The sequence below is a fragment of the Callorhinus ursinus genome, unplaced genomic scaffold (assembly GCF_003265705.2).
Source record: "Callorhinus ursinus isolate GAN/ISIS: 27379988/994484 unplaced genomic scaffold, GSC_fseal_2.0 scaffold33, whole genome shotgun sequence".
NCBI classification, from domain to species: Eukaryota; Metazoa; Chordata; class Mammalia; order Carnivora; family Otariidae; genus Callorhinus; species Callorhinus ursinus.
The window spans coordinates 12,712,594-12,740,154 of record NW_027397095.1 but is presented as its reverse complement, the minus strand read 5'-3'; the positions used below and the strand labels follow the sequence as shown (position 1 = coordinate 12,740,154).

Genomic DNA, 27,561 nt, shown 5'->3' with positions numbered 1-27,561 from the left:
CATATTGTCTTGGGGGCCCTCAAGACCACCCTTAGATGGGGTGATTCGCTAAAGGGACTCCCAGAACGTCGAAAAACTGTACTTAGTACTATGGTTCATTACAGTGAAGGGATACAGATTAAAATTAGCAAAGGACAAAGATGCCTAGGGCAGGGTCTAGGAAAAACTGGGCACAGGCTTCATGTTGTCCTCTCCCACTGGAATGGTGCACACATTTAATTCTCCCTTCAACAATGTGTTCTGACGTTTGAAAAGTGTTGATGCCAAACAGGAAAGCTCCTTGAAACCTTGGTGGCCAGGATTTTATTAGGATTTAGTCATAGAAGCATTGAGCTCCACATGACTTACCTTAGCTCTACTCATTCTCCAGCACCACCATCCCCTACCCCCAGATCTAACAGATAACCGTGTGGCCTCGGGCCCAACATATCGAAAAGAAGTTAAATCATATTCTTTCTGGTGTGGAACAAGGCCCCAGGTTACAAAGACACTGTCAGGAAGGATATTCCAGTGGTCTAGAGGTAATCTCCCAGAAGCCTATCAAAGGTCATCCTGAAGACCTTTGGATTGAGCAACATTTGAATAGGCTCGGCCTGCTGAATTAGCTCTTTTGTGCATGGTCATGGTGCCAAATACAGAGGCTTTTCACATAATTCTGAATGCTGAATTATTTCTTTGGGAAAAGTGTCAAGGCAGTACGATTCCATTGTCCTCAAAACATTGCCGGGAAGCAGACAACGTGGCCTTACGTTGAAGGGGCCTCTTCTGTGGTGTCCCAATGCTAAGTGCCGGTGAGTGGGTGGGTGGACTAACTAGAATTGCGGAGGCTAGTACTAGAGGCCGGAGTTGTGTTAGTTGCGTTAAGAGTCAGTAGTTTTAGTTTTTTGTGTGTTCCGGTTTTCTCTAGAGGTTCCTTGTGACAGTGGTAAATATTTCTCGTAAGGGGAAATAGAACCCGGTTACCTTTTCATCTTCACAAATTTCTTTATCCCATTATACAGCATGTGATCTAGCAGAGATGAAACAATAAGGGTTTGATGGATGGAAACATTTTTGTTTGGAAAAAGGAAGAACAAAGGTCTCGGGCACAGAGTGCTAAAAATGGTAATCTTGGGACCATCCATGGGGATTCCTGAGAATCATGGGAGCATTCTGACGATAAGGCCACATGGGGATTTTTAATCACTGTGAATCCAATGTGATGATCTATTTTTCCAACTTCCCAAAATTTTTGGAGGGTAGGCCTTTCTGCTATGATTTATTTTTAGGCTTTGTGTTAACCTGTCAACCGTACTTGATTTCAATCATTTAGAAGAATATAACGGATATACAGGGTATATGGGTATTCATGGCTTATATCTGAGACCTGTAACCTATGGTAACAAGATTAGTTCCAGACCTCACGTATGGACAAAACAGGAATGGATCCAGTGCTGGGAATTTAAAGGAAAGCCATGGAATTTGATTGCTGAAAGGTGAACTGGTCTGCAAGGGTTACATACCTGATCTCCTTCAACATAGATAAGGTTTAGTGAGATGATCAGCATGCCTTTCTGTTAGGAATGTATGTTTTATTTTTAGAAAATTGGAATTGCCTAGAAAATACAAAATTATAACTCAGATGTGTTTAGAACTAAACTGAATCCTGCCTGTGTGATTGGGAACCTAAATGTATAATAGGGCACATTGAAGGAGCATTGGGTAAACAGAGTTGAATTTACATGGTCCTTGAGTATTAATAGTGATGCCTGAGCATGTTCAATAAACAGAAAACTTCATAAGAAGAGCTCACTATCAAAATCGTGAGGTATGCTAATACATTTTTGGAGCAGGTCTGAATTGGTAATTTAGCTTTTTTTGTTGTTCTTGGTTCTTTATGGATAATTTTTTTGCGTTTCAGATTCTGCTAAGTTGGTTGTATAACAGGACCTCTTGCATTTTTGGGGGGGTAGGTTTTGAAAAATTTTGGATTTTGTTGAAGAGGGATTGATTTAATATTCATCTGGTTTTTCAAATGTATTTTGCTTTTCAAATATGCAGTTTAAGGGCTGGATGACTTTTACTTAAATAAGAAACTGTTTGATTCTAATTATTTTGCCCTCCATTTTCCCCTCATCTCCTGCTGTCATTCTTTTCTTCTGCTCTTTCCTGCCACCTCTTCTGCCTCCTACTCATCAATCCATGTATCCATTGAATATTTATTTAATACTGTCCTATTCAGAAGTACAATAGTAATCACTAGGGGTAAAGTGGTGGGTAAAGTTCATGTCTTTTCCTTAAGAATCTCAGCAGCCTCACCGATATTTAGTGCTAGTCTTTTTGTTTTAATCATTTTGATGGCTGTCAAATTTTCTCTCATTTTGATTTTAATTTGCATTTCTCTGATGATTAATGGTAGTGAGTTTCTTGTTCTGTCCTCATTGGCCATTCACATACCTTCTTTTATGAAGTGTCTTGTTCTTCGGCTAATTTTTAGTGGATCATTTATCTTTTTGAAATTGTAGGGACGCCTGGGTGGCTTAGTTGGTTGTGTCCACCTTCACCTCAGGTCATGATCCCGGGTTTCTGGGATGAAACCCTGAATCTTGCTCCCTGCTCAGTGGGGAGCCTGCTCCTCCCTCCCCCTCTGCCCCTCACCCCTGCTGTGGGAGCTCTCTCCCTTTGAAATAAGTGAATAAAATCTTAAAAAAAAAAGAAATTGTTGGTAGGAGTTCTATGTTCTAGATACAAGTCTTTTATCAGATCTATATATTGAAAACATTCTCCCATTGTGTGGCTTTTCTCTTTATTCATTTATGGTATATTTTCATGGAGAAGTTAAGTTTAGTAAAGAATAACTCATCAATATTTCTTTTATGTTTAGTATTTCTGTGTTCCATCTATGAAAATTTGTCTACCCAAGGTAATGAAGAGATTAAGTACTGATGCCTAACTCTGGTCTATTATCCATCATCAATTAAATTTTGTATATATGGTGATGTAGAAATCAATGTTCATTTCCTTCAATTTTAATATTTTCTAAAAATGTTTTATTTTAATTAAAATGCAGTGTTCAGTATTAGTTTCAGGGGTACAATATGATCGATCCCCTTCACCTACTTTTCGCCATCCTCCACCCCACCTTCCCTGTGGCAACCAGCAGTTCCCATTTAAGAGTCTGTTTTTTTATTGTTTTCCCCCCCTTTATTCTTGGTTCCTTTGTTTTGTTTAATAATTTATTTCTGAGAGTTTTAGATTCCCAGAAAAACTGAGCAGAAAGTACTACTTGTTCTTCTGACCGCCCCTCCCACTACTGTAACACTCCACATTTTGGCTAGTGTCATGTACAGGGCAAGCTCCCCCTCACCCCCCGCCCGGATTTAATAGACTTTATTTTTTTTTCAAGCAGGTTTAGAGTCACAGCGAAATTGAGTGGAAAAACCCCTGCCCCCTGACAGGCACCACCTCCTTATGTATCAGAAACATCCTACACCAGGGGGGCATGTTTGTTATAATTGATGAACCCACATTGATAAATCATTATCACCCCAGGTACATAGTTTACATTAGTTTTCATTTTTGGTGTTGTATATTCTATGAATTTTGATAAATTTATAATGACACCAGTCCACTATTTTAATATACTGAATGGTTTCAGTGTGCCAACAATCCTCTGTATAATCCCCACTGCCTCATCTATTACCTGGAGACCACTGATCTTTCTACTGTGTTCAAAGTTTTGTCGTCTTTAGAATGTCATATACAGTTGGAATCATAGCGCTGATAGCCTTTTCAGATAGGCTTCTTTCACTTAGTAATATGCATTTAAGGTTCCATGTCTTTTCATAGCATACTAGCTAATTTAGTTTTAGTGTTGAGTAATATACTATTGTCTGGGTGCACCATGTTTTATTTATTCATTCACCCACTGAAGGGTATCTTAGTTACTTCTGCATTTTGTTAATTATGAACAAAGATGCTATTAACATCCTTATGCATTGTTTTGTGTGGACATATGTTTTCAGTTCTTTTGGGCAAAAACCAAGGAATGCACTTGATTGATCATATGGTATGTTCAGTTTTGTAAGGAACTGCGAACTATGTTACAATGTGGGCATGGCATTTTGCATTGCAACCAGCAATGAAGGAAAATTAATGTTGCTCCACCTTTGTCAACATTTGGTGTTGTCAACGTTCCAGATATTGGCCATTCTAATAGGTGTGTATTGGAATCTCAGTGTTTAAATTTGTAATTCCCCGACGGCATATGAAGTTGAGCATCTGTTCATATGCTTGTTTGCCAACTGTATATTTTCTTTGGTGGAATGTCTTTGGCCAGTTTTTAATCAGATTGTTTTCTCATTGTTGAGTTTTAGGAGTTTTCAGAATATTTGGGATAACAGTTCATTATCAGATAGGTCTTTTGCAAATACTCTCTCCCAGTTTATGGCTTGTCTACTCATTTACTTGACATTGTCTTTCACAGAGCAGAAGTTTTTAATTTTACTGAAATCTGGCTTATCAATTGCTTCTTTCATGGATTGGGCCTTCGGTGTTCTATTTAAATAGCCATCACCACAGTCAAGGATTTCAACTGTGTTATATTGTACAAATTTTATAGTTTTGGGTTTTGCATTTAGGTCTGTGATGCAGTTTGATTTAATTTTTGCGAAGGGTATAATATCTGTGTCTAGTTTCTTTTTTGGGGGCGGCGGGTTGGCTATGGATGTCCAGTTGTTCAAGTACTATTTGGTGAAGGGTTCATATTAAAAATATAATTGTCTTGTAATTACTACATGTTGTAAAGCCTTTCTTTTCCCTAATTAAATTATTTTGGGGCCTTTTTGAAAATCAATTGACCATATATGTGTGGGTCTATTTCTGGGCTTTTTCTTCTGTCTCTTGATTTGTCTATTGTTCCAATAACCACATGTCTTAAAAATTGTATCTTTAAATAGAGTAAGTCTGGAAATTAGAAAATTTAAGTCTTCTGCCTTTGGATCTGTAGCATTGATATTTTGATGTCTTCAAAACCATGAACATAATAGATCTCTCAATCTCTATGTATTCTTTAATTTCTGTCATCAATATATTTTAGTTTTGATATAGAGACTTTACACATCTTTTACTAAATTTGTTCTTCAATATTATGCTGATGTTATTTATAAACAATATAAATTTTCTTTTCCAATTTGCTTGGTCCTAGGATAAAATACAATTGTTTGTTTTTTATTGCCCTTTTACATTAATAATTTAATTGATAATATTTCAAGGTTTTTTGGGTTTCCTTAGAATTTTCTGTATATACAGTTAAATCATCTATGGGATGTTTTATTTATGTTCCTTTCTAATATTTATGCTTTATTTTTTTTCTCCCATATCACCGCACTCATTAGGACCTCTAGGACAATGTTGAACAGAAATGGTGAGAGTGAAATCTTTATCTGATTTTAGGTTTAGGGACCACATGGCCACTATTTCACCATTACATATGACTTTCTTTTGGATGTCATTTATGAAATCAAGAAATTTTACTTCTGTTCCTAATTTGCAAGAGTTTTTATCAAAATTACTTAGTGGATATTGTCAAATACTTTCTTTACATTTCCTAACATGGTTGATTGTTTTTTTTTTTTAAAACTTTATTCTGTTAATGTGGTAAATAAATTTCTAAAATCAATGTTAAAAGATCTTCTATTCTTAGTGTAAACTTGCCATGGTTTTTTTTACATAATATGGGATTCAGTTTGTAACCTTTTGTTTAGGTTTTTGCACTTATGTTCTTGAATGATATTGGCATATACTCATCCTTTTCCATAATTTTTGTTTTTGGTTAGGTATTGGTATTGAATATACGCTGATTTTATTAAATAATTGGGGAACTTTCCCCTCTTTTTTATTTTTATTTTTCATTTTTTTAAAGTTCTTAAGTTTATTAATCGTTTCATGAAAAATTTGCACAATCACCACAGATTAAGTTTCTGCAGAATCGTTATTCCTTCTGTTGTCCAATCTCCGGCTTACTTTTTGCCTACACCAACATTGGCTTTTACAGTCCCCCTGATTTTCTTCATTCCGTTCTTGTGTTCCTTTCACTGTTTTCTTGAGGTCTTTTTCTTCTCATATAGGCCATGTCTTTGCAAGTCTATGTTTGGGTTCACTTTTCTTTGCATTATCCAAGGAATCACAAAAGCAGTTGACTTGCCACCACCAAAATGGGTTCTGAATCTAGATACAAAGATGGTATCCGGTGTGGTCTTGTACATCTCAGCAGTTTTTCCTGAATTTCTGTCTTAAGTACTGTTGCTTTTCTGGGGTGAAACACTTGAATGACCATCTGTTTTTGCTGATATAGTTGGTTGGTCATGAACCTCCTGGTCCGGATAGTTAGTGTTCATGATGTTCACGATGGTCACAGAGCTTCTAGCAGCCAGGGAGGAAAGGAGCTCTCTCTTTCTAAATTTAAGCTGTATAAGAGTTAAAGATGGGTGATATGTTTATGAATCCTTTAACGTTTGGTAAAATTCTCCAGGAAAGGTTCTTGAGCCTGGAAGTTTTGTTTGTGGGAATATAGTTACAAATTTAATTCCTTTAATAGTTTTAAGGTTAGGTAGGAATTTGTCTATTTTGTAGGTTAGGAAAAACTTTTCTACCCTTCTAGGTTCTTTGGCTCATGTAATAATTAATTTGAAATAAGACAGATTTAACAAGAAAAATACAAATTTAATTTTGTATATAAGGGAGCCTCATAAAAATGTGATACCAATGGCAGTGGGGTAGTTATTGCCTTACATGCCTTCCTGAGTTAAGCAATGGGAAAGGGGGGAGGGTACTTCACAGGATCATAAGAAGAGCATACGTTTAGTAATTAGATGTTTGCATTCACATGCAGATCATTCAGATTAGTTACCTCTGGTAATAGCTCTTTTTCTGGGGCAAAGCCCCTACTAAATTCTTTTAGGTAATTAAAGGAGAGGTAAAGTTGTTGAGTCCAGATGCTTTCAGCCTCAAAAAAATGCACATGCGGGGCACCTGGGTAGTTCAGTTGTTAAGCATCTGCCTTCTGCTCAGGTCATGAGGCTCCGGTCATGATCGGCGGGAAGCCTGCTTCTCCCCCCTATGACTTCCCCTGCTTGTGTTCCCTCCCTTGCTCTCTCTCTCTGTCAAGTAAATAAATAAATAAATAAAATCTTAAAAAAATGCACATGCTAAATGACATATTTTAGAGTTGTGCATTTTGCTTCCTTTCAATTTCAGCTACATTTTATCTGTGTTTAATATGTTTGTGATGGTTTTTTTTTTTTTAACTTCTTGCGAGAAATGACTAGATCAGATCACCTTCCTTCTAAAGCTCCAAATAGTAGGTATTTTAGGTCTGTGACCAGTACAGTCTTTTTCACAATTACTCATCTCTTCTATTGTATCTCAAAAGCACCCAGAGGCAGTACTTAAAGTAAGTTTGCCTGTATTTTCGTAAGACTATTTACAAAAGCAGGTGACTGGCCTGTGGGCCATAGTTTGGTAACTCTTTACCTCCATTATTGATTTTCTGCTTTCTTTTTTCCCCTAAGTTAGGCATGATAAATTTTTCTCTAAACCTCAAGTTTTAATAAAGCCTATTTTCATGATGATTTAGTTCAAAATATTTTTAAGATTTCATTGTGATTTATTTTTTGCCCCATGGTTATTTTGAATTGTATAGCTTAGTTTCAAAACACGTAACGATTTTTAAGGTTACATTTTGTTATTTTTTATCTATCTATCTATCTATCTATCTGCCTGCCTGCCTGCCTACCTACCTACCTACCTACCTACCTACCTACCTATTTGAGAGAGTGAGGGGGCTGGGGAGGATAGAGGTAGAGGAAGAGATTCCTCAAGTGGCTGAATGCAGAGCCTGGAAACCATGACCTGAGCTGAAACCAAAGGTCAGATGCTTAACAACCGACTGAGCCACTCAGGCACCTCATATTTTGTCATTTTCTAGATTAATTCCACTGTGGGCAGAGAACATGCTCTATGTAAATTAAAGCTTTATGGTCATTTTTGGTATAATTTTGTATACTTGCAAATGATTCTCTTCATTTTGTTGCATTGCTCTTTTTGAGCCATTTAGGTGTAATTTGTTAATAATTTTATTTATAACTTCTATATTTTGTTTTCTTATTTATCAGTAAATGAGATAATTGTGTTAAAATCTCCCACCATGGTTGTGAATTTGACTGTTTCCATTTTGTGTGTGTGTGTGTGTGTGTGTGTGTGTGTGTGTGTGTGTGTGTGATTTCAATATTTTTCTCTAGTTTTATTGATAAACATACATAAGTTTTAGGTGTACAGCATGGTGACTTGTCTTACATATATTGTGAAATTAGTACCACAAGTTTAGTTAACATCCATTATCTCGTATAGATACACAAAAAAAGAAAAAGAAAAGAAATATTTATTTTTTTTGTGACTAGAACTTTTCAGATTTACTCTTTTAATAACTTTGAAATATACCACTCAGCAGTGTTACCTATAGCTGTAATGTTATACATTACATCCCTCTTATTCATTTATTTATTTTTAAAGATTGATTTATTTATTTGACGGAGGGGGGTGAGAGTCTTAAGCAGACTGTGCCTTAAGCATAGAGCCCAACACAGGGCGTGATCTCATGATCCTGAGTGGAAACCAAGAGTTGGGTGCTTAATTGACTGTGCCACCCAGGCGCCAGTTGTCCCTGTTATTTATCTTATAACTGGAAGTTTGTGCCTTTTGACCACCCTTTTTCCATTTTTCGATCCTATGTAATTTTCCTTATGTATTTGGAAACTATGTTATTAGGTTCATATGAATTTAAAGATTTTTTAAATTATTACTTAATTAGTTAATTTATTTAAGAGAGAGCATGAGACAGAGCATGAGTAGGGGGGAGGGCCAGAGGAAGAGGGAGAAGCCGGCTTCCTGCTGAGCACGGAGACCAATGCAGGTCTGAATCCCAGGACCCTGGGATCAGGACCTGAGCCACTCAGGTGCCAATAGATTCGTATGAATTTAGAATTGTGTTATCTTCTTAATGGATTGGCTCTGTTATTGTAATGAAGCATCCCTCTCTGTCTTGAGCAGTGCTTCTTTCCTTAAAGTTTATTCTGCCTGATAGGTAGTCTAGCTTCCTTTTGTTTAAAATGTGCATGAGATATCTTAACTGCCTTTTTACTTTCAACTTTCTGTATTCTTATATTTAAGATATGTTTCCTATAAGAAGCATGTATTTGTATTTAGTTTGACAATTGTATATTGTTCATTTATATTCACTATAGTTAGTACATACGTTTTTATTTAAATTTACTGTATTGCTAAAGCCATCTGATGTCTTCCATCTATTCCAAGTTCTTGTCCTCTTTCTTATCTGGCCTTCTTTTGGATTTACTAGTTTTTATCTTTTTCACTTTGTATTCACATGGTCATTGTATACTTTTTTATTATTATTTTAGTGGATACCTTAGATATTTATAACATTTATCTGTGATTTCTTCCAATCTTCGAACACAGTAACTCCATTTTTTTAATGTTTGAAATCATGTGCTGTTTTAAATCCAGAAATATTTTAAACTCTACAAAACATTATTATCATTGTTGTTTACACTCAATAGTCCTCTGGGTTTACCCAAAAATTTATGCTTTCCAGTCTCCTCCTTTCTTCCTGTATTTGTTTGTATCTGGAATTGTTTTCCTTTTTCCTGAAGAGCACCCTTTTACTATTTCAATGTAAGTCTGGGAGGTGCGAAATTATTTTGTTTTTTGTTTATAATTATTTTCTTCTGGCGTTTCGAGATTACAGTTCACTTTTCTTGTGGATTCTGTCATCTCTGTTGTGGTAAGCCCAAGTGTAATTAGTAATACTGTGAACATCAACTATTTTCATTCTTTTTTTTAAACTTCTTGAGATAAAGTTTACCCTTTTAACCTTTTTGAAGTATACAATTTAGTCGTTTTTAATATTATGATTTCTTTTAAGATGTTTTTCCATCAGTTTTACTATGATATGTCTATGTGTTTTTTTTTTAAAGATTTAATTTTTTTTTTTTTTTTTGATAGAGAAAGCTCAAGAGGGGGGAGGGTCAGAAGGAGAAGCAGAGTCCCTGCTGAGCGGGAAGCCTGCCCTGGGTCTCCAGGTTCTTGACCTGAGCTGAAGGCAGTCGCTTAACCAACTGAGCCACCCAGGCGCTCCTATGTATGGTTTAAATTATATTTATATTTATATAAATTTAAATAAATTTTAAATTATATATAAGTTTATAGAAATTATATAATTATATAAATTTATATATAATTAATTTATATTAACTGTTTCAGGTTCATACAGCATTTTGAATCATTTATTTGATGTCTTTCTCTAGTTTTAAAATGTGTTCAGTCATTATCTCCTCCAATTTTGTTTTTCTATTCTTTTTCTCTCTTCACCTCTCGAGACTTATTTTTTTTTCCACTCTTGTCTCTTTAGGGTTATTTCAGCCTATTTTTTAATGACCTATTTTCTAGTTCACTGACTTTCTCTTCATATATATTTTTAATTTACTATTAAATTCATCAAATGAATTCCTAATTATGGTTACTGTATTTTTTCTTTTAGAATTTTTATTTTTTATAATTTCTAGTTTTCTCCACACATTCTTTGCATTTTTCTCTTATTTCATTGCATGTATTCACCATGATTATTGAAAAAAATCCATGTCTGATATCTCCATTAATTTTATTTTCTGATGTTTCTTTTGCTATTTTATCATTTTTATCTTCTTTCCTGGTATATGTACTGTTCTTTGATTTAGTGGTGGATATTGTACATAAAAAAAACTATAGAAAGCATTTGAGCTCTGATATGACAGTATCTTCCTTATGCACTCCACCTTCCATCCCCACTCTTTAGCTAACAGATGGCTATTGGAACTCACAGTCCTGGATCATCTCAGTCCAATTTCGGTGACTACTAGGCATTATTCCTGCGTGAGTTTGCCTATTTACAATTCATCCTTATTCCTAGGATATGAACCTTTGTGACCCAACCTAAAGCATTTGCCAGCATGCACTCCCTTGTTCACAGGAGACTCTGGACTTTAGTTTTTGTCCCACAGCCTCTTCAGATTTTCAGATTTATTATTCAGTTTCTCACATTCTAAGCTGTATCTTCCAGAATGAAAGGTCCAGTTAACCTGTCTCGTTTTCCTTCTCCTTTTGTATCTTTGTTCTACAAGTTTTTACCATCCTTTTCGTTTTCCCACTTAGAGATGACTTTTCAAGTTTTTATGCCGGGTTTCCCAGTTGTTTTGGGGGAAAGATTGTTCTTAATATCTAGTTTACCTTTATACAAAGCAGGGATCTGTTATTTGTTTTTAAAATGTCCTTATTTGCCCAAATAAAAAATTTTAGAATCTTTTATCAGATCCTCAGAGTCTTTTTGTGGAGGTTTTACTTACCCATGAAATCCATAATTTTAATAGCCACTGATTATGGTGATCTAAAAAAATATAGGCTCCCGTCTTTCTTGATTAAGGAGCTTTGCTTTAATTTAGTAAGTCATGTTTACCATGGCTGAAGTAATTAGTGATTTGTAGTGTACTGTTTGTTTGTTGGTTTTTTAATAGAATTTTTTTTTAACCAATCTGTACACTCAACATGGGGGCCTGAAACTTACAGCCCTGAGATCAAGAGAGTATGTTCTACTGACAAGCCAGCCAGGCACCCCCGCCGAATACTGTTGTTATGCGAGACTTTGCCTGGGTGGGATGACCTCATGTATAGTGGTTCAGAATTCACCTAGAAGATTGGGCCAAGAGCTAGGGTTTGAAAGATTGAGATCGCCAGAGGGAGGGCTATGGGTGTTGCTTGTATGGAACCACATAAGCTAGGGCTTAGTCACCACTGAACCTATTTAATTCATACCATGGTGACTGAATAGTTTATCCCTTAATCCTTCTTTCCCTTGATTTGTCGTTAATACTAATCAGGCTGTGCTGGAAGCTTGGGAATTCATTGGTGTACATTGTCAAACATGTGTTAATTTGATTGCCTGTGATTTCTGTAGCAGACCCAGGAGTGCAGCAAACATGCGGGTGATTGTATAAAGTCTGCATAGTCCCCCAATTGGGTGTTTGACTATCAGGTTACCTCAGGAGTATCTCAGTTAATCTGGCTGTTTTCTTTGAACACTCAGCTGGGGAATCCTGTGTAGTCACTCTCCCCTGCCTCAGTACCTGAGTGAGACAACTGTGAATATATACATATATATATATATATATATATAAAACCCTAAAGCATAAGCCACACTGGTGAAGATTAAGAAGTACCCACATTGGGGCGCCTGGGTGGCTCAGTTGGTTAAGCATCTGCCTTCGGCTCAGGTCAGGATCCCGGAGTCCCGGGATCGAGCCCCGCATCGGGTTCCCTGCTCAGCGGGGAGTCTGCTTCTCCCTCTGACCCTCTTCCCCCTCGTGCTCGCTCTCTCTCATTCTCTCTCTTTCAAATAAATAAATAAAGTCTTAAAAAAAAAAAGAAGTACCCACATTGTACCTGCCTATTCAGCATGCTGATTTCACCTGCCTGAAGTGATTGCTTTTTGTAGCTCAGTAATTTTTCCTGTGAATTTGCCAGAGATGAATGAGGCAACTTAGGCAACTCCTCAGAGTATGGAGCCTCTATCTTTGAGGCACGCCATGGGTCTGAATCTCTGGCAGGGGTGGAGAAAGTAGGCAAGGTAGTGTAGTGAGCATGAATTTAATTTCCTCAACTCTGTTGTATGAGATACATTTTATGTGTTTCCTCTAAGTCAAATTTAATCTGCTCTGAGCATCCAATTTATCAGGTGGTTGGAAATTCAGTCTCAATTATAATTATTAATGGTCCTTTTTCCTATCCCCCCTCCCCTCAGATATCATGTTATGGTCCTGGGAGTCTAGCATAGAACAGGACAGGCTGGGAGGACGTTGAGCTTTTGGGCGTACTGACGTACTCCTCCTAGATACACTGACCTGCTCCTCATCCAAGCCTGCATAATCTCTTGAAGGGAAGGTCCACTATGGTTTCCATGGTTTTGCTCAGTCTTAGAGCCCCTAGGACTTAGCCTGTTTGTATACCACTGTGTACCCATTTTCCTCTGAGGACTTGACACCATCACTGGGTGCTTGGAGGGAATGAGCATCCAAACATGGTTCCCTCTTTAGTCTTCTAGAATTTTTTCTTCATTCGTAGAAGCAAAGGTGAAAGTGTAATGGCAAGTACTCTGATGTTCCCTGGAAACTGTGCTTGTAAACATCTCTTTCTTACATTAGGTGAAAGGGGGTTGTGGGAAGCCGTGAACTATGAGATTCAAAGGGACAGAAGCTGGACTTCACAATCATCAGTTGATTTACTAATTACCTATTTGGTGTCAGATCTTACGCAATGAATAAAATTTAGTTTGTGTTTCCCGGGAGATGATAGTCTAGTGGGGGACAAAGACTAGCATAGAAAAAGGAGTTCTGATTATTCATGACCTCAAGTTCCACGGCAAACATATTAAGTCTTAGCTCTCAAATTGCCTTTTTCCAGTTACGCTGGTAATTATGAGTCAGTCGTTCTTTGGGGGTGTTTGGCCTGTAACTGTGGGATGGATGAATGTGTCTGTTTTTGTACCAAGTGCTCTTGGGTTGTGGCCTCAAAGGATGGAACTGTGTGGCTCAGGCAGTTTTCTGAAATCCGTGGCTTTACAAGACTTCCTGCTGTAGATAAGGACACCGACTTCTCTTATCTGCGTGTCCCTAGGTGCCTCTTTCTGGCGAGATACTGAATTTACCTGCAGAGTTGGATTGCTTTTATCCCTGAACTATATACGGCAGACACTTGAGATTAGTGCCAAGGGAGGAGAAAGGGTAATTGTTTCTGGGGAAAAGAATTGTGTAGGTAGTAGTTTAAAAAACTGGGGGCTAGAGTGGTATTTAGTCAAATATGGCTGCCAGACAGAAGTGAAAGAGCCTTTTAGCATCTTTTTCAAAGAGCTTTGTATTGATGTACTTTGTACTCCTTTATTCTAGGGAAAAGTGTTTAAAATGTTACAGCCTTTAAAAAAAATGTCCTCACCTGTTTTAGATGTATATCACATTTTTGTTGAGTCTTCTGGAATACTAAGGATATCAGAATTTTATTAATTCAGTGATACTGCATTGTAAATCAGAAGTTTTATGTTCTTGGCCCATACTGTTTTTAATTTTCCAAGCATCTGCGCAAACTGCAACTATTACTTGAGAAATATATGAACGCTCTTCTTGTCAAGTTTATATTTATCCTAAAAATCTGGGTGCTGGAGAGAGCCTTTTATGTACAATTTTGACTTTTTATTTTGTAAACCTGTATTGATTTTTCCTATCTCTATGGAAGTGGGATTCCTTTTCAGAGTTTTATTCCCTTTAAGAAATGTGAGTACATCTGAATGGAACTTCTAGAGAGAGCCCTTAAAATTGCCCTAATGACTTAGGGGTATTTAGGTTACAGGCATTCCGTTTCATTTAGGCAGAAGGGAATTAATTGTGAGGAAAAAGCATGTTAAGCCACATTCTTCCCAGTGGGAGAGGTTACTTTCTTAAATCTCTGTCTTCCTATCACTTGGGATGAGCAGTGACCTTTTAACAACGTGAGTTTGAACTGTGTGGGGCCACTTATATGTGGATTTTTTAATTACAGTATTGTAAATGTATTTTCTTTATGGTTTTCTTAATAACATCTTCTTTTTTCTAGCTTATTTTTTCCCTAAGAATACAGTATGCAATATATATGACATACAAAATATGTGTTAATCAACTGTATATGTTATTGGTAAGACTTCTGTCCAACAAAAGTTAAAAGTATTTGTTTTTGAGGAGTCCAAAGTTATATATGGGATTTTGACTGCTCAGTGGTTGGAGCTACTAAGCCCAGCATTTTTCAAAGGTCCAACTGTATTTATGTGAGAAAGAGGGGCAACAGGGATAATTGGGGAATAGATATAGTAGGTCCTCTGGTTTCTCAGAATTTTCTCACTGGATGTTCCATCTCCTTAGCTTGTTTGGAGACCCCACGTGCTTTCTGTTTCCTCACAAAACTTGTTTTTAGTAAGGAATTGCTAACGTAGAATTGCATAGTAGAATCTGAATAGCTTAATGGCTTAACCTGTCCCTTTGCTAAGACATTTGCGTTTGAAAAAGCTGACAAAGCCCAAAAGAAAGCTTCTCAGTGGAGATTCTCAGGGTAAGAGTTCTTCAGTGGAAAGGATATCTTATTCATCAGTAATATCTTTCTGTATCTCCTTCATCCCCCAACCTCCACTCCCAGTATTCAATAGGGGTTGCCCTCCCCCCCCTTTTTTTTTTTTGATAAATCTGATCCTGTCTAGTATCCCCGCTGAGTAGCAGTTGAACTGTAGCTGACCAAGTCTCTGCCTTGATCTGTGACACGGTGTGTATTTGTGAGGGGAGGAGGCTGTTGGTGTGGTGGGGAATGGCATTGCAAAGGAGAGGACTAGTGATAAGAGAGGAAGCGAGTCAGCGAGTTACAGGTACATGCACTCTGGGCCTGAAAAGGGGCTGTATGTTGTGGAAAGATAGAAACAAACGCATAATTTCTAATTCTTATACTAAGAATCTTATGACTCTGTTGATCAACATAAAGGTGTATAATTTAGTAAACTACATTTGCAGTCAGGCCAGTGATCTTCTGGATCCTTCTAACTTCTTCACTGTATATTCTTGGATGAATCCTTTACCCTCTTGATCATTGAATTCCTCAAATGTAAAATGAGATGCACGCCTACCTATTGCCCAAAGATGCCACAAAGAACAAATGAAGTGATGGATATAAAAGTACTTTGCAAACACAAAAGCTGTAATAAAGTGCTGTATAAAGCCGATATATTTTTAAATAGGGATAATGGTTTAAGAACATTTAGCTGATTTTTTTACCTCCCTTCTCCCTGTTCTTCCCTGCCTTTCACTTCTTTGTTTGGTAAAGGCCACACTAGCTGTAAAATTGGTGGCATAGTATGATTAGAAATAATTTCGTTTTCCTGGGCAGTGACAAAGGACCCCCTCTTCAGGAGGGTCCTGCCCTTGCCTTAATGGACTGCTCTCATCACCTTGAAATTCTTAATTTTTGAACAAAGTGCTCCACGTTGGCATTTTGCACTCAGTCCTCCAAATTATGTAGCTCGTCCTGATCCAGCGTTGTTCTTTGTTCCTTGGTGGAGTCGGAACCAGAAGTTCCTTTATGACCCCCACTGGGAGGACTATATGGAAGTTGGCTGAGGATATGGCTGGGGAGTTTGCCAGAGTAGGTCTAATGGCGGTAGGTAAGCAGCTACCTTGATGAGCTTTGTGGGGTGGTCGGTATTGAGGACCAAATGTTAAAGCCAACCATCTGGGTGTCCATTGTACTAACAGGTGCCATCCTTAGAGCCTCACCAGCAAGGACCATTAGGCCCTGAGCATGCTATAAGGAAACAACTTAGAATTCCTCCAATCTCTGCCTTCACCAGCAAATGCCAGCAGAGTGAGCAGTCACCAGGTGGGCGAGACACATTGCCACACAAACCCAAGGAATCAGATAGTCAGAGGCTGGTTAGGAGTATCTGTGAGCGATTGTGTTTCCCTCTCATTTCCTTCTGCTATAAGCTTATTTAATAGTTACAGGGGAAAAGTGGAAGTCAATGAATTGAACTCATAAAGCAGTTGCATTCTTTCCATCTCCCTCTGTGCTTATCCAAACCTGCTTGATGGTTTGGTTCTTCCCTTGCCACTGAGCGAAGTCCTGGCAGGTTTTGTAGTTTTGGGATAATTAAAAATCCCCATCACATTGGACCACAAGAATTGTCTCATTTCAGTAATTAAAATGTCAAGTCCTGTGTAATAGTCAATATTCTGAACCTCATTTGAAGTTAAAATTTACTTTGTTTCTGAGAATGGTCGGTTTCAGACTTAACTGTAGTGGAAAAGGGACATATTTTCACCTTCATTTCTACTTCTCATTGTGCATCTCCTCCCAATTGGATAGCCACCTTTTTGAACCCTTTAGGTCATGGCAGGTAGAAGTATGATACCTAAGATATATGAAAAGACATTATCTGAAAGGGCTTGCTGTGATTTGATTTTGATGTACCTGTTTGGCAGATGTTTAAGCCTTAGTCCTGATTTGTTTTTCTGAGTGATTTCATGATCTCTACTTCTAGATTCCTTAACAAAGTTAATGTTTGTCTTCTGTATTGCTGTTAAAGAAATCCCTCCCATTCCACTAACTCTGAATTCTGATTTCAAAAAAAAAACAAAAAGAACAAAAAAAACTCCATTCACTTTCTGCTAAGGTCCCATTGCTCCAGGCTTTAAGGCCTTTTGGGATGGAGGATTAAGGAAGCTCACTTCTGGACTGTGGTACGTTGAATAACGGTTTCCCAGAGATTTCAATGTCTGAATCTCTGGAACCTGTGAATATGATACCTTATTTGATAAAAGAGCCTTTGCCGATATGATTAAGGTTTTTAAGATGAGGAGATTATCCTTTGTATAATCACAAGGGTTCTTATATTAGGGAGGCAGGAGGTAAGTGGGTGGAGAAGGCACTGTAACAGTGGACGTAGAGATTCTGGTGATATGGCCATAGCCAAGGGATATCCATCATCTCTAGAAGCAGGGATGGAAAAGAATGTGTTCTCCCCTTGAACTCTCCAAAGGAACCAACTTTTGCAAATACCTTGTTTTGACCTATAAAACTCATTTTAGACTTCTGACTTTGGTTTAGGCCACTCAGTCTATGGTAATTTGTTACAGGAGCAACAGGAAAGAACTACAGTCTCAAAGATACTAATGTATGGTGTATGCGGATGCATTCTAAGACTGTAGGCCAGTGTCAGTGCACCATCTTCTCTTCACTCTATTCTTGGAGCAGCTAGCTAGCCAGCTGCAGCCAGTTGCTGTTTAGATTTCCAAGGAGACACTAGGTTCCTGTGGCCCCTAAATGGCAAGGCACACAAAGTAAGCTCTCTGAACGTTCTTCTTCAGGGCCTTCTCACTTGACTTGGGGTAAGAGGAAAACACCATCTCCCTTCTCTTGCGGGGAGAAGGAAGAGAGATGTGATATCAATGTGATATCAATGATATTCCTGAAAGAGACGGTTACTTTCCATTTTCCAGTCCATCTTTAATCATAACTCAGTGATGCCAGAGATCGATATTGCACTAAATGTTGTGAAAGATGATTTGGACACCCCTTTGAAATTCTTGCACTGGTTATTCAAGAGCCTTAGTTGGAATATAAGCATACCAGTGAGTTCTCCTTTTTATTCTTAATCTTTTGAGGTGTCACATTAAACAGATTGACATGAAGGAATCATTTATCAGTTTTGCAGTGGATAGTCTTTCTAGCATCTGGACCATTGTGAATTCCCCTCTGATTTCTAGTTTATAGAATTAAAATTCCAAGATAAAGTCAATATAAGCATTCATTCTGAAATCTTGCTCTGGTGTTAGCGATGCCATCTGTTATTTGATGGCAGGATCTGGTGGTCTCCAGCCTCCTCATTTTTCTCTTCTAAGTGGCATTAGTCAAAAAGTGACACATCTGAACAGTTGTAAGAGAACAAGGATTCTAGTTTGTTCATAAAATGTAGAATTAAGCATGGTCTCTTCTATCCAAGGAAATATTTTTATTTTCTGTCCCGTGCTCCTCTTTGATAAACATGAAAATGTCATGGCTTTATTGTTGTTTTAAATTTCAAAGTAAATTAGTGTGACTAAAAACACATCAAAGAAATTAACAGTTGAGAGTTTCTGTTGTTAAAACTACCCACGTAACACTTTCTCCAGAAGATTTTATGCTCCATGGGATGCTTCTTCCCTGCTTCTCATCTCTGTAACAGTCTTTCACCACCCCTGGTTGAGAATGACTGGTCTAATTATATCATTTGCACTTAGGTCCATTGTCACAGTCTGGGTTGCGGAACTTTTCAGGCTGGTTTTGAAGGATGAATAGGCTTTGGGTGGTCAAATTCAGATGGGAAGAGCTTCCCCCCCCCCCCCCGCCCCGACTGAATGATAATACATTACATTATGATCCTTTTTTAAAAATATTTAGTTATTTGAAAGAGAGAGAGTGCACAAGTGGGAGGGGCAGAGAGAGAAGGAGAGAGGGAGTCTCAAGCAGACTCCAGGCACTGAGCTCGGAGCCCTACATGGGGCTCAGTCCCTTGACCCTGAGAGCGCCGAATCCTAACCACTAGACCACCAGGGAAGTCCCTTGACCCTGAGACCACAGCCAAGAGAAACCAAGAGTCTGATGCTTAACTGGCAGTGCCACCGAGGCACCCCTGTGTTAGGATTCTTATTCCCATTTTGTTTCTGTTTTTAGTTTTATTTATATTCTTTCACAATAATGCGAGCATAGTAGATGCTAGTTCAAACTTGCCTGTTCTGTGAATAAAGGAGTTGACTTATCCTAACCTCTTGTTTGGAAGCTCAGATATTGACAGGCCGGCAGTTGTAAAATGTACAAATTCTAGCAGAAGCAAATTTTCAAATACAAAAGCCTTTTCTAACCTTTCACAAGGAATTCTACAAGATTATAATAGGCTGGATATGGAAAGAGACTTTGGGCAATGAAGCTAAAATTCATTGATTGGCTGATTTAGAGACAGAAATTTGTAATCTGGGACTGTAGAACCTCCCACTGCTCCCCAGAAACAACCAATTCTTTGTCCATGATGTGAGAAACTTGTATTATTCTAATTTAGCTTTAGTGCTTTTGGCCCTTGTGATCTCGTTTGAAATTCCACCACTGATCTCAGTAGTGTTCAGATAATGATCAGGACATTGGCTGTGCAAGACCAGTGTTAAAAATCAGAAATATTTCCTGAGTACATATCCCTTTTAACTTATCAGAAGTTTTTTAGGTGTTACTTTAGATGTCACAAAATGCCTGTCCCAGAAACCTCCAAGGAGAAGCCAGAAGGAGGAATGGGGGCTTCCTAAGAATACTCAGGAAACTCCACCTCTCGTTTTGGCTTTCCTGATGCCCTTCGCCAATTTTGACTTGGCTTCATCTTTTCCTTTATTTTGTCTTAGCCGTGACCTGTCCTTTCCCTCAGTCCACCTGACTTCACTGTTTGTTAGCATAGCTTCCTTCCAAACTGTGTAGTGCTGCTGGTTTGCCCAAGGAATGGCCTTCTTTACCTACTTTACAGTTTGTGATGTTTACCCAAAGATATAAAGCCTATCACTGTCCCTTTCTGTCTCTACCTCCAGATTTCACTTTGTATCGTCCCACTTGAATTCCATGTGGCTAATTGCCATGGAACATTTGGTCTTTTGCTTTTAAGAAATTTATTCATATCATTATTATTTTTTGTTATTATTTATTTGCAACAAAGAGTGCTTTTACAAATCTAATAATTGCTCTAGCTGATCTCTTGTAATGAAAAAGAAATCACATTTTACGTTTCCTTAATTTGAAGTGCTTCCTGTTAGCACAGACATTCCTGCTGTTCATTTTTCTGCAAAGGAGTCCTTCTGTTATTGCTATAGGAAATTTCAGTGGGTTGTCTTTGGGAAATGCAAAAGGACCACAACCTCATAATCTCCTCAAAGGGCAGTGCCTTCTTGGGGACATGGCCACTTTTCCTTTGTACTTCAGACAAAGTCAGCATCTCTGTGCTGTATAGAATGAGACACATGTATAATTTAAAAACCATTTCCTGCATCGTAATATCAGACTTTACCAGGAAAGCATATTCAAAGCTGACACTCCTTCAGGCCAAATGAACCCAGACCTTTACTTTCTGCCTCTTTTCTCCCTTTCTCGGTTCTCTTGGAGGATCAGGATTAAAACAAATTACATTACTGTTTAATTTTTTGCAATATGTGTTTCCATTCTCCGAATGGTAGGCTCCTCATCTAGGGAAGGTCATTACCTCATTATTTGATTTCCCTGCTCACCCTTTGACATTTAAAATGGTTTCTGGCTTGGCCCTGTGCATAAAAACATGAAACTCAGGAAATAGGTGGAAGAAGACGAGGTCCATCTTGTATTTATGAGGATTTTCTTCCTAGCGTGTTTTCTAGGATTGGGACGTCGCATTCATAATAGTTGTAAGATTATAATTGGAGTTACTAAACTGCCCAGGAGGAGCCCTGCCCGTTGGAGTTGAGAACAGAAGGTAAGTTTGATTTTGACCATATTGTGAACGTTCTAGGAACCACAGTTTGGAGAGGCTTCTCGTACCATAGACTCACAGGTGATCAATATCCATGACAGACCTTTTTAGACACATTTGATGGCAAAGATTAATAGTTTACAGTATCAGAGTTTGGTTGCAATTTTTGTTTGTAAACCATGGTTTAAAAATCCCAGGTGAAGTTCACATCCTCTGGGGAGCCTTTCTTGATCACTCTAGACCAACTTTGTTTCTTTTCTCAACTATTAGCAGTTTTATCTGGCACATAGTCATATATTATCATGTGACAACTATTGTCTGAAATTGCTAATTTACTCTGGTATTATGATTTGAATATTTGTCAATACACGTGTTAACGGAGCTCTTAACCCCCTCCACCCTTGGGGACAGACTTTGTGTACATTATTGGGTTTGCTGAATCACTTAGTGTCATTCTTTGTAGAACCCTCGTAGATGCTTTTGGAATAAATGAATGTATTAAGTGATAATTCCATTTTAAATTGCCAGTGAGTCATAAATTATTGCAGACGGATAAGCCTACTTTTTTTAAAGACCATTCCGGCATTAACTTGGGCATTCATATCTGTGATTGATTAATTAATTAATTAATTATTTTTTTAAGATTTTATTTATTTATTTGAGAGAGAGAGAGAATGAGAGATAGAGAGCATGAGAGGGGGGAGGGTCAGAGGGAGAAGCAGACTCCCTGCTGAGCAGGGAGCCCCATGCGGGCCTCGGTCCTGGGACTCCGGGATCATGACCTGAGCCGAAGGCAGTTGCTTAACCATCTGAGCCACCCAGGCGCCTGGTCTGTGATTAGTTTAAATCCTTTTCCTTGCAGAGTAGTGTAACTATTCTTAAAGGGGGGTTCTGCTGCTTCTCTCTCCCTAATGTTCTACACTTCCTACACTTTCCCTCTACCTTATTCCAGAATTTTGCTTGTTTACCCTTTATTCTCCTTCTAGAGTATTTGTTCTCTTGGCAAGTTTGGCTACTGTTCAGCTTCAACTGTGATCTCATTGTAGTTACTTTCCAAATCTACCTTCCCAGTTCTGTGATACGGCCTTAGGACAGTGTTGTCAAAATGGGTGGGATATAATCACTTGGCTATATTTCAGTTACCTCAAAATTACTATTGTACAAAAGAAATTCATTATTTTTTTCTATCACCCAAACAACTTCTGCTTTCTTTTTTTATTTTTTAAATTTAATATTATTATTATTATTTTACAACTTCCTCTTTCTACATTCCTTCTCCATTCTTGTTGTTTGTGTGTAGTTCTATCATCCAAGGCTCCTAGGCCCTGGAATCTTCTCTCGCATTCCATTATTTCTTCACCTTTCATGTGTTATCCGTCTCCAAATCCTGTTGAATCTTTCCTTGAAATGCATCCCTCCTTTCCGTGACCTCAGCAAATGACCTGGTTTTCGACTTTAGCTAGGCCTAAATGACAGTTCTAGATTGCTGCCTCAGCTTCCTAATTACTTTGTGTAGTAATTTTGTTGTTGGTAAAGATGATGATGGTTATTACAGAAATTGCTAATACTCATCGTGTAGCATGTGGTAAGCAATGTGCTAATGCACTTTGTGTAGATTGTCCATTTGATTCTCATAACAACCTGATGAGGTATATATTACTGTGCACATTTTAGATAGTATAAAACCTGTGGCTCAGAGAGGTTATATATCTTGTCCATGGCCTCATACGTGATAAGATGAAAAAACTGCCATTTTAACTTTGAAGGCCATGCATCGAGAACATATCTCCTGAATATCAGTGCCAGACCACTATACCCTTTTCACTGTGACACTCACCTTCTCAACATGTGGAGATTCCCAGTGACCCCAAAAATTAAATGAGGTCCTTTATCTGATTCTAAGGCCTTCCATGATGTTGTATCACCACATCTTTCTAATCTTCCTTCTCACGACACTTGAGATCTACCCTTTTCTTAATCCAGGCTGACTTGATCATTGTTTTCCACTTCCCTCCCAATACTCACTTCCTCAATGATTTCCTTTAGCTCTGGGACACTGTTTTCATACCTTCAAATCCTGCCTATACTTTAAGGCCCAGTTTATATCCCACTCCGCCAGGAAGCTTTCTGAAAATAGTCCAGCATGAAAAGAGATCTTGTTTGTTTTCCTAGCTCCTCTGCCAAATAATTTGCGTACCAGAGGACTTAGCACTCCATGATGTACTCTTGTGATACTCTGTAGTATCAGATAATTCAAGGAACCATGACCTAATTGATATATAGTTGACATACAATATTATATTAGTTTCAGTTGTGCAACTTAATGATTCAACATTTATATATATTACAAAATGCTCCCCACAATAAGTCTAGTTACCATCTGGCACCATACACAGTTATTACAGTATTATTGACTATGTTCCCTATGCTGTCAGTTTCATCCCTGTGACTTACTTGTTTTATAACTGGAAGTATGTACCTCTTAACCCCCTTCACCTATTTGGCCCACTCCCCCAAGTCTCTGTCCTCTGATAACCACCAGTTTGCTCTATGCATTTATGAGTCTGTTTTTGTTTTGTTTGTTCATTTGCTTCATTTTTAGGGAACTTTTCATTAAAAATTTCTTTTAATGAAAATACTTTTTTTAATTGCGTTACAGTTGACACGAAATGTCACATTAGTTTCAGGTGTCCAATATAGTGATTCAACAAGTCTGTGTTGCATTGTTGTCACCACAAATATACCTGCCATCTGTCACCATATAATGCTATTAAAATACCATTGATTATATTCCCTGTGCTTTATCTTTCATCTCCGTGACTTACTCATTCCATAACTGGAAGGTTGTAGCTATAATTCCCCTTCACCTATTTTTTCCATCATCCCAACCCCCTTCCTCTCTGGCAACCCTAATTTTGGTCTCTGTATCTTATGGATCTGTTTCTGTTTTTCGGTCACTTATTCATTTGTTTTGTTTTTTTTTGTTGTTGTTTTTGATTCCATATATGTTTAGTCATAAGGTGTTTGTCTTTTTCTGTCTGGCTTATTTCATAGCATAATAATACCGTCTACAAGAATCCTGTGTTGTCGCAAATGGCAATGTCTCATCCTTTTTTATTGTTGAGTAATATTCTATTTTACACACACACACCACATCTTCTTTAACTGTTCACCTATTAATCGGCACTTGGATTGCTCCTTAACATTCTCCCGCATTCAGGATTTTATGCTCTTTGTTCAATTTCTTTTCTTTTTTTTTTTTTAAAGATTTTATTTAATTATTTGACAGAGAGAGACACAGCGAGAGAGGGAACACAAGCAGGGGGAGTGGGAGAGGGAGAAGCAGGCTTCCCGCGGAGCAGGGAGCCCGATGCGGGGCTCGATCCCAGGACCCTGGGATCATGACCTGTGCTGAAGGCAGTCCGCTTAACCAACTGAGCCACCCAGGCACCTAAGGATCTTTTTTTTTAAAAAAATTTTTATTTATTTATTTGGCAGAGAGAGACACAGCGAGGGCAGGAACACAAGCAGGGGGAGTAGGAGAGGGAGAAGCAGGCTACCCGTGGAGCAGGGAGCCCGATGTGGGGCTCGATCCCAGGACCCTGGAATCATGACCTGAGCTGAAGGCAGACGCTTAATGACTGAACCACCTAGGCACCCCTTTAAGGATCTTTTTTAAAGAACCTACAAGTATAGCTCTATCAGAAACCCTTGGAGGGCCAAGACTGTCTGCCATTTTGTTGACATTTCACAGAACATGATGTAGGGGTGGAAAAATTTTCCCTTCTCTTTTAGCTTCCTTTAAAAAATTTTTTTATTGTTATGTTAATCACCATACATTACATCATTAGTTTTTGATGTAGTGTTCCATGATTCTTTGTGTATAACACCCAGTGCTCCGTGCAGAACGTGCCCTCTTTAATACCCATCACCAGGCTAACCCATCCTCCCACCCCCCCCCCCCTCTAGAACCTTCAGTTTGTTTCTCAAAGTCCATCGTCTCTCATGGTTCATCTCCCTCTCGGATCTCCCCCCTTCATTCTTTCCCTCCTGCTATCTTCTTCTTCTTCTTTTTTTAAACATATATTGCATTATTTGTTTCAGAGGTACAGATCTGTGATTCAACAGTCTTGCACACTTCACAGCGCTCACCGTAGCACATACCCTCCCCAATGTCTATCACCCAGCCACCCCATCCCTCCCCACCCCCACTCCAGCAACCCTCAGTTTGTTTCCTGAGATTAAGAATTCCCCATATCAGTGAGGTCATATGATACATGTCTTTCTCTGACTGACTTATTTCGCTCAGCATAACACCCTCTCTTTTAGCTTCTTTGGCTCATCCGATAATCAAATTGATGTAAGACAGATTAATACGAGAAAAACAGACATTTAGTAACATGTATACCTCCTGTATATCTGGTAGAAATCCAGAAACGCTTAGTAACTCTTAGAAATTGGTGAAGCCATCACCTTAAATCCATTTTCACCTACAGACAAAAATGTTGAGGGGTAAGGAGCCACTGGAGCCAGTTATGGGAGCCTATCAGGCCAAGCCCAGGAGAGGGGGATATGGTTGTTAGGGAGTTCTACAGTCTTTCCTTTTCCTTTGATGAGTTTCCACAGATTGAGTCATCCTCCTCTTCCTGGTACAGGGAGGTAGAAACTCATAAATGAAGAATTTTCTTATAAATTAAATGGCTCTCAGTAAAGGGTAACTTCTATTCAGTTTTTCAGAGCTTCATCTGTGTCTGCTGTTTGGTAAAAATAAACAGTTTACAATAATCTGTATGCCACAGAAGCATAACATTGGGTGGGGAAATTTGTTCTCCTTCAGTGCTACCACAATAGTAAGATGGAACTTTGAAACTCTTGAATGAATGATAAAGGGAAAAAGGTGGATTGGAAATTCCTTTCTCTCTGTCCCAGTCCTTTGTCAAACGAGAACATCAGACTCAGTGTCCTCTCAGTTCCTCTCTAACGGTAGCATCTTAGGTTGATGTGTACTTGGTCGTAAGTCAAATGCTTCGCTGGTTCCTTGGCACTAGGGAGTGTTTGCGAGAGGCCAGCTCTTCTTAGTCTGGTTCTTGGCCATGTTTTTGAACTTGGTTTATCCATATCTAAAAGTATTATGAATCATAGAAAATAGGTGAAAACTTTCAGACGCTTTCTGAGTTTTCACCATACAGGCCTATTGTTTTGAGTGAGAAGTTAACGGTTCCTCACAGATTCTTTGGGCTGGTAGTCCGTTACTTGTGGATTATCCATCTTGGGGCATAAGGCTCTAACTCTTCTCCTGATGCACAGATTCTCCTGGTTTGAAAGTATTACTATCTAACTATGGGAATCATTCAGTTAGAGGGGAATGGAGTAAAATGTCTTCTCATGGGTGTGGTTTTGTCTTTCCTAGACACATCAGTACCAATTCCATGCCTAGCAAGATTGATCATATTTCAACTTGCTACTCTTCTGTGTCTAAGTTTGTTCTGGAAAATACTTCTTGACCATCTGACAATAGGAAGCAGTTGCAACTAAATTATTCCTTTCCTTTTCTTTCTTAGTTTCTAATAACTCCTTACAATCCAGCTTCTGTGTCTCATTATCTGTATGATCTTGGGCAAGTACTTTTAGTGTTTGGATTCTCAGTTTTCCTCTTCATTAAAAGCAGTTGTCTTGGGGCGCCTGGGTGGCTCAGTCGTTAAGCGTCTGCCTTCGGCTCAGGTCATGATCCCAGGGTCCTGGGATCGAGCCCCGCATCGGGCTCCTGGCTCCACGGGGGGCCTGCTTCTCCCTCTCCCACTCCCCCTGCTTGTGTTCCCTCTCTCGCTGTGTCTCTCACTGTCAAATAAATAAAATCTTTAAAAAAAAAAAGCAGTTGTCTTGTTGAGAGGATTATAAATAGTGACATGTTAAAATGCCTAGAGAAGTATCAGGCACATAATACAGATTTAGTTAAAGGAGTCATCACTGTTATTCCCTCCTTTTTATTCCTTTCTCATTTTTTTTTTCATTCACCCTGCGTCCAGCTTCTGTCTTGAGATGAGAAATGATCTTTTTAAAAATTTTATTTATTTTATTTTTATTTATTTTTTAAAAGATTTTATTTATTTATTTGACAGAGAGACAGGGAACACAAGCAGGGGGAGTGGGAGGGGGAGTGGGAGAGGGAGAAACAGGCTTCCCGCCGAGCAGGGAGCCCGATGCGGGGCTCGATCCCAGGACCCTGGGATCATGACCTGAGCCGAAGGCAGATGCTTAATGACTGAGCCACCCAGGCACCCCGAGATGAGAAATGAACTTTACTAATTTAGAATAGACTTACATGGCAAGTGGCAATACTAACCTTTCATCCTGGGCATCCCATTTTGTCCTCGATTCTCCTATAATTTGCGATTTCAGGC

General features: G+C 38.5%; 1 pseudogene; it reads right to left on the bottom strand.

Annotated features, from left to right (window-relative positions):
- Positions 1-5,999: 5,999 nt before the first annotated feature.
- On the bottom strand, positions 6,000-6,367 carry LOC141370363 (small ribosomal subunit protein eS24 pseudogene; annotated as a pseudogene).
- Positions 6,368-27,561: the final 21,194 nt, after the last annotated feature.